At 33.1% G+C, this 12,557-nt stretch overlaps 1 protein-coding gene across 1 annotated transcript in view; it reads left to right on the top strand.

Annotated features, from left to right (window-relative positions):
* The first annotated feature begins 1,227 nt into the window (after nt 1–1,227).
* Nucleotides 1,228–12,557, top strand: part of LOC118279399 (uncharacterized) — a 136,280-nt gene continuing 124,950 nt past the window's right edge. The window contains exon 1 of the mRNA XM_035599093.2: nt 1,228–1,404. The gene's annotated coding sequence lies outside the window, so the exon portion shown is untranslated. The remainder of the gene's footprint in view (nt 1,405–12,557) is intronic.

Below are 12,557 nucleotides of genomic sequence, written 5' to 3'. Positions count from 1 at the left end.
AGGGTCATGCGTTTCCTTAAAAGGACAACTGGCATTTTTTTTTATTTGTTATTTGTTGTCGTGTCCTCCGGTTGAGAGAAATTTGTAAATAATGTGTTTTGTTTTTGTAAATTGTTTTCCAATTGCGAATTGCGAATCGAGCTTAAATTTTGAAATGTTGCATTATACGGTTAAGAGTTCACATCATCACATCAACAGCCTACTTATAATAAGTGGTCACTGCTGACCAAAGGCCTTTTCGCACACGGAGAAGAATTGAGCATTAATCACCACGCTTGCTCAATGCAGGTTGGCGATTTTAAACTTATAATCAGAAATTATAAGCCCAGGTTTCTTCACTATGTTTTCCTTCACCGTTTGTCAGTAGTGTCTAAATAATCTTAGAAAGTACATATGACTTGGAAAAAGTCAGATTGGTACTTGCCGTTGGTAGGTTTCGAACCAGCACCCTCATGCATGAAGAGCGACGACGACATTACACCACCTGTTAAATTACATAAATGAGTGTAATTATCACTTCTGGACCTCAGCATCCAAAATTCTAATCCAGAATCATTTACGAATATTTCCAGTAACACCACGGAGACTTTCCTATCCGTATCTATAACAAAAAGCAAGCGTAATATTCTGTGAATAAAATACAAATAAAATTGAAAACCGAAAGAGAAATAACCGCACACAAAAACTCAATAAAACCTTAATCGATTCAATTACTCACCGTTTGCACCAATAACAAGATTAAAATAATAAAAAAAATAAGTCCATTTTCACACTTTTCATTCAGTACAACAAACCGCTAAGCGCTTTTGTAGCTTTAAAAATAAAATACTCGATTAAACCACTCAATGCTGACCGTGGCGCTTGAATTCAAGGTCGTCTATAATTTCGAAGTCTGGAAACGACTTTCCATCATCGGGAAATGCGAAAACCTTTTTTTCATTTTCACGTTTAGAATACAATACAAAAAAAAATACATTTAATGGTCAAAATTTGAATTGTATTTTTAATTTAAAAATACATTTAAAAAATTTATAATTTATGTTAAATACATTTTAATCTTTATTTTCTTATATATATAATTTAAATGTGATTAGAATACGCATAGCTTTTTTACAGAAGAAAACTAAAACGTAAATCCAGAGGCTTGGATGATCTGAAAGATATTTTCACGACGCATGCGTTCTGTTCAATGCATAGCCTCTAAGGGTGGGGGTAGACCGGTTCGCGTAACGGGAGGGTTTGCACGCCTTTTCGACCGAATTACGATTCGCGCGCAGTGTAAAAAATGCAGTGAAGTGACATTTGTAAAAGTTGGAAAAAAATATGTGTTTATTCAAAGTGAGTGTGGTAAAATTTTGAAAAAAAAAACGAGTGATTTTTTAGTGATGTGTTAAGTGATTTTCGGTGAGTAATAAGTAACTAGTATTATATGTATAGAATTACAGAATTATTAATTTAATATAATGTGTTATTTATTTACAAAAACATTGATTATTTTTGTGTGGAAATTGCAACATTATAAACAGATTAATTTTTACGTTACATAACCATTAAAGCGAGCAAAGTTTTGAAACTATCCGTAACTGTTCAAGTCTAATTACCGAGTAACAGGTTGAATAAACTAATCATTATTTTACAAATTACTCAAAAATAAAATAGCGTAACGTAACAGGTAATTTTATAGATTTATTTTATTATGCGTAATATTATTTTATTTTACCCTTGAGAGCTCATGGTTGTTGCGTAATTTCAACCCCAAAGGTAGTATATTACGGAAAATAAACACATAAATAAACTTTAATTATTATGCTTGTATTCTCTTGAGGACATGAGTGTGTGCGGTTTATAGTGCGAGTATATTTTATATGTGTTCGTTTTATAGTGCGGGCTGGTTACAAGTTAGTCTTTTAGGTGTATATTTATTTTATATCTTAATTTTATATGTAGGTGTTTCATGTTAACGATTAATGTGATGTGAGTTGTTTAATTATACGAGTATTTGGTGATTATTGTTGAATATTTAGTTATTTAGGTTTCATATTTTAAAATGATATTCGAAATTGATGAAATTGTTTTACCAATTGGTATAAAGCTACTATGAAACGAGCACCTAGCGGACAGACTATTATTTATTTCTTTATATTTTAATTTTTCAAAAGTATTTATGGTTTAATTGGAATTAATGATTTGACTTTGGCTTTGACTTGTTTTAATAAATAATGTTTGAAGTTAAATACGTTAGGTTCAACCAATTAATGATAGTGGGCGATTTTTAATAACTGTCGAGTGTTGTTGAGGCGTAGTAGGACTTTTAATAATTGGTTTTCGTAGAAATTTAATATAAATATATATTTTATTTTAGGGAACCGCTTTCAATATTCCTTACGGCCTTCATTTTTTTTTTTAAGTTGGGTAAATATACTTGTAATATCTCCTAACTGTCATACTCAGAGACATTTAATGATTACTAAACCTAGTCCTTAGTAATTGTTTTCGTTACTACGGAATAATTTAAGTAATCATTATTTTTTTCTAAATTCGGCTTACTGCCATCTGAAAAATACTATGCTGTCAACAACATCAAAATCAGTTCAGCCAAACGTTAGATAATCACGTACAAACATACATACATACAAGTTAAACTGAGAACCTCCATTTTTTTAAAGTCGGTTACAATCAATGTACAAAATTCATAGATGATTTATTTATTTGGTAAAAATGAACGAGGTATATTAGGAAATCGCTGAGTATTTCCTATCGTGGTCCGCTCGTCCGGGTCACGCATAAAAAACTACTCTTTCTTGCCCCCGGCGGGCTTTCAATATAATTTTTTCTCTCATAAATATCTACTCTTCACAATTCTACAAAAATATATAGCCGTACGTCAGCGTAAACGTTTCGAAAATAGATTATCTTCATACAGAACTTGAATATGTAGATAATATTCAAATGTAATTTGACACGCCACAATTTGATAAGCGTATTCTATTTATACATTTTTTCACACAAAAATGTATATTGTGAGAAATATTGTACAAAATATTATATAATTTTATACAATACACAATATATTTTATACAATATTAAATATAGTGAAAGGAAATGTTACAAAAGTAGTTCCTGCCTACGATGGTTCGTGGTAAAAATATCGGCCGTTCTCCAAATTGACAAGCGATGACAGCTCACAGCCGCAAATACATTAAAGTATTGCCATTTATGCCCACCCATTTTACTCGTATTCGAAAAAGTACCTCATTATTTTAATATTAATGTTTATTTTCGAATGGATACATTTACATTGGCTCAGGACTTATAAAGAGTTTTCGGGCAGTATAGATTTTTTTATTTTATTTTAAGCTCAGTAATAGAAAAAAATACATGAGTAGTTATTGAAAATTATATTGATGAAAAACTATTTTCTTTTTGTTAGTCATGTTATTGTGTCTGACTATAGACAAATATAAAGACATGAAACTAAAATTGTAGAATGTTGGAGAGTCTAAATTCAGCACTAGATTTATCTAACATTATGGAATTTGACTCGGTGTTAGCGTTACATTTTAACCTTATATTTCGAAACATTATCATCTTCTTCACCAATTACATAGAGATGAACAAATGTTACTTAATACTTTGCCTTGTCAAATAATAATCGTTATTTGCATCCAACGACTTGACTTGAATCCAATGACTTTGATGTCGTGGTGGCCCGGAGGTTTAAGACGCCCGATTCTCATGCATGAAAATGCGGGTTCAAAAGTTACCAACGGCTTGCCGTATTGGTACTTGTACCAATGTGACTTTTTCCGAATTATATGTACTTTTTAACATAAGTATTTAAAACTAGACAGCACTGAAAAACTGTAAAGGAAAAAATCGTGAGGAAACCTGAGCTTATAATTTCTAATTATAACTTTGAAATCGCCAAACCGCATTGAGTAAGCGTAGTCACTCAAACCTTGTCCATGTGAAAAGAGTCTTTGGTCAGCAGTGGCCACTTATAGGCTGATGATGCATGCAATGACTTTCTACGATATCTGATGATATTGTCAGTCATGACAATGTCAAACCACTTTTCAATGTCTACACAAAGTTGCGATATTTTATACCACGTTAAATTACATTACCTAATGAAATCGCTTACTTACATAGCACACATACAAAGTAATAGCAAATAGCTTGTAACATAGTATCATGTAACGTTAGACGTGCAACTGTAACCGTAACACGTTGCGAGAGTGACAACTATACAATAATTGGATTGGAGCTCTGCAATCCTAATACGACTTAGTTTGCAAATCTAGTTACATTATTATGTCATATTGCAGGGTAGGTACTCTGTTATAATATGACACGATTGCGACTGTATATCCCTTTGTATGTGACGTTGTTAATATAAATGTCATTGTGTCTTTGATGGTAGAGTTGAATATATTTGCTGCCTCGTTGGTCGAGTGGTCGTAAGTGCGACAAGGGGTCTCGGGTTTAATAATAAAAAGCCTAGCAATATTTTGCACGGCAGCCGGTTGCCCAGTCACCGCACTAACTGTGCAGTCAAATGTAACACAAATGTACTTAGTGTAAGACTTTTAGATATGAATGATAAATTAAAACTTAATACTTACAATGCGTAACGTTACGCGTAAACGAGTACGTTCCCTAAACGTATAATCCAAAATGTATATAATATAGTTAGGTCTCCTTTTTCCACATTTATAAGTTCCATGTAATAAGGGACGAGCTTATTATCATACTCCGACCACAATTCCCAACTCTAAGCTACAACAGAGAATTCTAAAGTGGAAAACATTTACGAAGAAGAATACAATGAGTAGCAAAAATACAGTCCATTATTTTGTTACCAAATGTATACAAATATTAAAAGTATCATATGTAGGATACAAAGGGATTTCAACTGATTTCGGAGACCTTTGGGATTTTACATCATGTCTCTAAGGGCCAAAATGGTTTTCAAACAAATGTAAAAATGAAAAGGAAATGATGACTTATTTTTATCGGAAGACAAGGGATTATGGTATTTATTTACAAAGGACTCGTTGTTTTGTTTTTCGAATGAATTGGTTGGAAAATGTTTTTCTTTTTAACTCCCATGAGTTTTGCATTAAAAAGGGTTGAGGAACTGTTGATGGATAGACATGACTTATGTGACTTGTATTTTCCATGAGAAATACAATGTTTTTATTTCTTTGAAATAAAACGTTGCCCCAGACTAGGATTGTATCGTGGGTGCGTTTACAAACATACAAGTTCACATACACATGACACCCAGACCCGGAACAACAATTTATGGATCACACAAAGAGTTGCTCCATGCGGGAAACGAACCCGCTACACGTTGCGTGGCAGCCATTTATCCAGCCATCATATCAATCGCGCAGGCAAAAGATTATAACAATGTTTAACATTCCATATAATCCAAAAAATAGTAATTAAGAATAATTACTACTATTCATGGCTCTATTTAACACGTTAACCGCCGCGTAGCCGGTGGCCGGGCGTTAGCGAAAGATTTGTCTTGAAAAGTTTTCTGTTCAGTAATCAAAGGCGTGATTTTTTTGGAATATGAACCTAATTGGCTATAACTGGAATTAGGTCAATCTTCTCTAATTTATTGCGATCTTTTACAAGTTTCCTAGTAAACAGATTTAGGTTCAAAATCCTTTCTCCGCTAAGTTACTTTTCATACTTTGTTCTCACTTATAAATTATGTCTTTAATTATTATTGGTCCTCACTTATAATTGTGGATAAAGGACACATACATACATACATGCTTAAACCTTACCCGTGTGAGAAGAGACCTTTGGTCAGAAATAACCACTGATTGGCTGATGATCTAAAATAAAAACAAAATATGAGTTTCTACTAAAATAAATACAGGTAGTAACAAACAAAAATACATTATGTATACTTTGTATACAATTCTCCATCAATTAATACGCCTCAATACATTCACACCACAGGACTAATACCTAGCTATCATGCTTACCATACCGTATCGATCCTATGTGGCAGACGACAGACGACTGAACGTGTCAGCTTACTCCCACAACACTTAATAATGTTCAATCTAAACTATTATTTATTATAAGGTTTTGCGTAAATTTTCCATAAGAGATCTTCTTCGTGTTTCCAACTGTATTTGTCCGAAATTCGATGGAGATTGGTCCAGCAGTTTATGCGTAAAAAGGCAAAAAATAACGCATTGTATTCAATCATGCGGATGATAAATAGTCTATTGAAAAAACATTCGTATTAAATATAAAGATTTAAAAAACAATATTCCTTTTGAAATTATAAATATTTGGTAAGACTTAGAGAATTCGAGAGCGCTGCTATATGATCTCTTTTAAATGTAATATTTCTTTGGTTAACTCTTAAGATACAGATGTTGATGACATTGATTAGAAATGGATAGTCTTGCTAACTAATTGTATAAATGCAAATGTTTATAAGTTTTTATGTATATTTGTTACTCAATTATGTCACAATGGCTGAAGATATCAAGACAAAATTTGTCCTACCACTGTTCCAAATTGGCTATATCCTTATGGTTTGGAATAAAACACAGGATACTTTACTTTACTATACTATCCCTTAAGAACAAATATTCGGTTTCTAAACAGCCAAAGAATCCATGACGGATTCTACACAAATTCGCAAGTACAGACCTAGTTGAATATAAAACTCAAGTAAAAGAGGATTCGTCAATAAATTCCCAATATTATTACCAGACACGAACATTGAACGTAAACTATCAAATCCATCTTTATTCTTATCGTCAATTTGCGACGTAAAATATTTATATCCTACTTGTATATTTATATTTATATATGTATATGTCTACAGCATGTAGCCCGAAGCGTATACAATGGGTAGACAATGTAAAAAAGTTACTATTTTTGTATACATTTCCATTTTTGACGACTGATTTTCCTTTTTGCTTGTACTAATTATAATATAGAGTCTTGTTTTTATATATATTTATAAAAATATCTAATATTAGATTTGTACAATACGTACTCGTAAATGCCTTGTTTAGTCGTAAAACACCATGTGCTTTATAAGATTTATAAAAATAGTACTCGAAGCTATAGCTCATTCTTTTCATTCATTTCACCAGGCGAGATGTTGAAGAAACGCCTTCCTTTTAAGTATAAAAAATACCCACGAGAAGACTGGAGATGGTCACAAATGAATTTCTACTTCACCTTTACTATGTGACTTGAGTGCTCTTTTTGAGGGTGGAAAATCACCCAATGACTTCTCTCGCCCTAGGTGAGGCGAGAGATAGTGTCATTTTCTTACTGACTAAAAACCACCCCGTTCCTACTCCTGCTCTTCAAGCCGGAGCCCCGTTAACTTGACTTGAGTGCTAGTTACATAACAAACATTTATAATATCTTACTACATGTTGTGTTTATAGTATTTCTATTGCGAAAACAATCGACTAAAATTCCGATACTAGGCACTTAAGTATATTGTAATAAGAACCATTATTGAATACACAAACTATAGTTTTAGAACTATTTACGTAATATATTTTTACGATTAAGCCTATAACACTTTACTTAGGCTTCGAATAGGCGTTTAGTGCTTATTTGAAAAGTCCATTAGGTCTATAAAAAGTAGGTACTTCTATAAAAATAAACTACAGTCTAGATATTTGACATAAATTCTATGCTTTCAGTCGTATGTGCCTAACATACAATATATAAGTACGTCACGACATTGTATAGAAGTAAGACATAAACATAATCATTTTTATGATAAACGATTTTTAATGTGTATTGGTCATCAAGAATAATAGTGTGTACCAAATATACATACATATACACACTCATTCCACCAAGTATAGAGCCACGCTTCAGCACGAATCGACCGGAGTGATACCAAGTGCTCACAGAAATAAAAACATCAGATTAATCTGTCGTCAGGAAGAGACAGAAATATCTCTACAATTACTAGACTAGATCCAAACAAACAAACAGATCAAGAGGAAAAAATAACCCAACTTATGGCAATTATATAAAGCCAACTTACTTGTGTTTGAGCGTGTTAAAAAGCCTACTAATTGGTACATTTGGTACGACTGTACCGGAGTGATACCACGGTCTTATAGATAACCTGTGTGAAAAAACCCTGGTATTTTATAACTAATGCGTAATAATTATACTCATCTGATATTTTATTGCCCGAAAAAATATTTGATATTTTCCAGTTTAATTTCGTGTTTGCATCTCATTACTTGAATTTTGTATTTTGTCTCATTACCTACATAATTCAAAAGAACTATACGTTATTCGTAAATATAAGCAATGCTTTGCAAATTTATTTATTTTAAATATTTTTCGTACAAATAACGGCGTATTTAATTCTCTGATAGTCAATAGTCACAGCAAATAGTTAGAACTTTTTTTTCACAAATATTTATGTTGGCTTAGAAAACTTTATCAGTTCTGACGAAATTATGATGTAAGTTACGATATTTAAGTTTAAAGGCTTCAACATTTCTAATGCCTCGTTGGTCGAGTGGTCGCAAATGCGACTACCGAGCGAGGGGTCTTAGGTTCGATTCCCGGGTCGGCCAAATACTGGGCTTTTTTCGGATTTTCCGAAAATTTCTCGGTAGTAGTACGGAGTCTGGAATTGTGTCCAGTGTATGGCAATAGGCTCATCCCCTATTACATGGGACTTATATCACAAATGGTGAAAAGTGGGTGTACATTGTATAGCGGCATTACGTGCCATAATGTGCACCTCTGCCTACGCCTTAGGGAATAAAAGGCCTGACGTTGTGTGTGTGTTTTTTTTTTCACAAATATTAATGTTGCTTTGGAGAACATAATCAGTTCTGACGAAATAATGATGTAAGTAATGTTCTTTCAGTTTTACTTAAGTAATAATACGTTGAAAATATAGTCACGGCTTCAACATTTCAGATTGTGTAGTAGCACGAGCGTTAAATTAAGCAAATCGGAAACTGGCGAGGCGTATCGCGAACGGCCGCCGTTGTGAAATTAGGCTGACTAAAACCCGCCACATTACACCGTTAGTAACACTAAATTGTTTATATCGATTTTGTGTCTAAATTAGGCTCTATTTTAATATAATAAATGCGAAAGTTTTTCTTTAAGAATTCAAAGAAGAATGATGATCAGATTGATGGATTATCTGATGGTAAGCAATCGTCGCCGCCCATGAATATCCCAAAGACCAGAGGTGTTACAAGTGCGTTGCTGGCTTTTTGGGGGTTAGGAATTTAATGGTTGTTGGGGAATCGGGGACTTAGAAGATTAGAGAAGTAATTGATTGGGATTCCAGTAACCTCGCTCACACAACGAAACACAACGCAAGCATTGTTTCACGTCGATTTTCTGTGCGGCCGGCCCATTCGTGCCATAGCACGGCTCTCCCACACTTAAAAACAACTTACATTGATATTTATGTGCACTAGTTTGATTTCATTTTTCTTGTTGGTCTGTGGGAGCAGAAAGGTTACTATCACAACATTCTATTACATAAACCATGATGATCTAAGTTTATTTCAAGTGTATCTATAATATACAAGACAGCTTAATATAAAATGTCTAAATTAACACACGATCTGCGACATAATGAATACATTTACCACGAATAAAATGATAAGTATAATCGTACTATTTTTCAAATGAAAATAAAATGTGAATAAAGTTTTACATTTCTATTCTTTAATATTGAAATGTAATGCAATTCTTTTTCTATTTAAAATTCATTCGAGTGTGAGTGAGATAGATTGATCTACATTTGTGTCAGTCGTGAAACACTGACATTCAGTCTATCTTTCTATCTTCTGTCAGTCTAATCAGTAAAGTGCTTGAAACTTGGTGAAATATATTTTCATTGAAATTGTTCAAAGTTGCAATTTTATAAAGATTTTCGTATTCATGATTTTCATCACACCTCAAATTAAGAGTGATTTTCTACAAGAGATGTGCTATGTAGCTATGCTACGAAAATGTAATAGTTAAGCTGTGAAACTATGTGACTGTTTCCACTGATAGTAAGCTATGTAGCTCTACTATGAAGATGCGTCGCCGTAAAGTAGTTGTGTGAGGAAGAGGCGCAGCTCGAATATGTGATGTAGGTCGATAGTAGGAAACCTATGCAAAGCACACATCTATAGTAAGCATCAATAGCACGCATCCATAACACGCATTCGCAGAACGCAGTTTCCATAAAAAAACATAGCTTAGCTGAGTCCATTTCTACCAGTGCTATGCTATGTGTACCAATGAATATGATTGATGGAAGCCAAACGCATTCACAGCAACGTAGCATAGCACATCTCTGTGAAGAGGAAGAACTCTTATATTTTGGAGCTATTATAACTTTTAACACAAACTCTGCTTATCCTTCCAGCAATTACCGTGAAACAGCATAACCTAATAATTTAATGGATCTGCTAAAAAGAGGAAAAGTGTTAAAGAAATTTTAATAAAAATTACATAATGGACATCACAAAGGAGCCTGCGTATCTTTGTCTGTAGTAAAATAAGGGTAGAACGACTTAACGACTTTAAAAAAAACACAGTACGCCATTTTTTTTAATCCCTCTTAACCTTTTACTCTATTGACATTTGAAGATCTGAAGGAAAATTAATGAATTAAATTTTTACGTCTGTTAATTTGTATGAGATTCTTTGAAAGAGATCTAATTTGTACTATTTACACTAGTTTCTGTCTGCTGTTTCGCTCGCGCTCCTGTGAGATAAAAAGCCTATATTAATATGTCATTAAAGACTATGATCTATCCCTATTCCAAATTTCATCCCAATCCCTTCAGTCGTTTTGACGTGATTGTGTAACAAACATACATATAAATGAAAAGCTTTCGCATTTATAATTTTAAGTAGGATTGCTTTCATCACTTCTGGCTTTATAATATTTGGGTTTGATTCTCAGTTTGGACAAAGTTTTATTGTGGCTTTTGTCATTTTCAGACCCTGTGCTACTACTGAGAAATTCCAAAAACCGAGACTCTTTAGTAACATAACGGGTAGTCCGCAGCTCCGCATCAGGTATCAGCCCTACCTTCATCACATATACAATGATACATATACCATAAAGAAAAAATACATTTAGGTCTATCTACCACTTTATAGAGATTAAACAATGCAACATTTTATTCAGCTTACAAAGCATTTTATTCAGCTTACTTGCTCAACATTCTTTGAAAGCGATCCAAACTATACACAAACATTTAAGTTATATTATTATCTTCAAAACTAAAGCAATAATAGCGATAGCTGTACATTGGGGTGGCTTGCGCCCCTTTAGTGCTCAAAGTAATATACTGGGTTATTTCTGCGGCTTTACTATGATAAGGCTTATGTAATTGTTCAGTAATTTTGTAATTTTCCTTTATATTAAAGTGAACTTTACGATAATTGTTTATACTTACTTATAAAATTATTTTGTATTGTACTTAGGTCCTGTTTTTGGTATAGGGATTATAGTTTTATAAACATAATAGTTGAAGTTTAAAGCTCTAACTTTTAAGTATTATTAAGAGTTTTTTTTTTAATATCTAAAGAGCCTCTTAACTTGGGCTCTAAACATGCTTACTGGATACTTCCCTTTCGATTTCTTAACATCACTGTTGACCAAATGTCTCTAATCGTATGAAGAAGATTTGAGCAGTAATCACTACAGTTGCTTAATGCGGTTGCGCAATTTCTAATTATAAGTTTGATATTACCAACCCGGGATGTTTTTATTCACCGTTTTTCAATAGTGTCTAAATAATCATAGAACCTACTCTAAACTCGGAAAAATTCACATTGGTACTAACCGCTGAACTTAAACATCGATTCTTTCAATAAGACCAGACCATTATAATATATAATTTACTTAAATCAATAAATACTACATAGCCTATTTAACAAAGCAAGTTCAAATACACAGACTCGAATCTCCGGTTCTTAGAAAATGTAATCGAGTTGATCAATTATGAAATTCTTAATACCTTATTACTTGGGGTTGCGGTTTGTACCTCGCTAATGGTTTGAAAATCACCCCCAAGAGACTTGTAATATAATAATTATATATCGGTATAGTTGTATTACCAGGAATATTAATTAGTGATATAATTGGTTAAAAATGAATTGTGTTTTATGTTGAATATCATTAAGGAATATTTAACATCATGCATTTACTCACACACACACAACTCCCCTTTATTTAAAGAAACCTCCTTATTTGAGGGGAGAAAATCGTCTAATGACTTCTTCCGTCTAGGGTGACGTTCCCGTCTTTGCAAGAACGCGTGTCAGACTCTTACTAATTAAAAACCATTCCGTTCCTACTCTTGCTCTTCGAGCAGGAGCCACGGTAACCCGCTAGGATGTCCTTAGCTCAGATAGATGACACTTAATGTATTTTTTGTTGTCAACAACCTGTAAGTGACAGCTAATTATACAAGTAAGTGGTTAGTTTAGGTGTTACGTCACGCTAAGTGACTGTTTAGGGGTGATTAATGAAAACAGCCATAATAAAA

This window comes from Spodoptera frugiperda, chromosome 14 (assembly GCF_023101765.2).
Source record: "Spodoptera frugiperda isolate SF20-4 chromosome 14, AGI-APGP_CSIRO_Sfru_2.0, whole genome shotgun sequence".
Taxonomy (NCBI): Eukaryota; Metazoa; Arthropoda; class Insecta; order Lepidoptera; family Noctuidae; genus Spodoptera; species Spodoptera frugiperda.
This window is presented reverse-complemented; position numbering and strand designations above follow the sequence as displayed.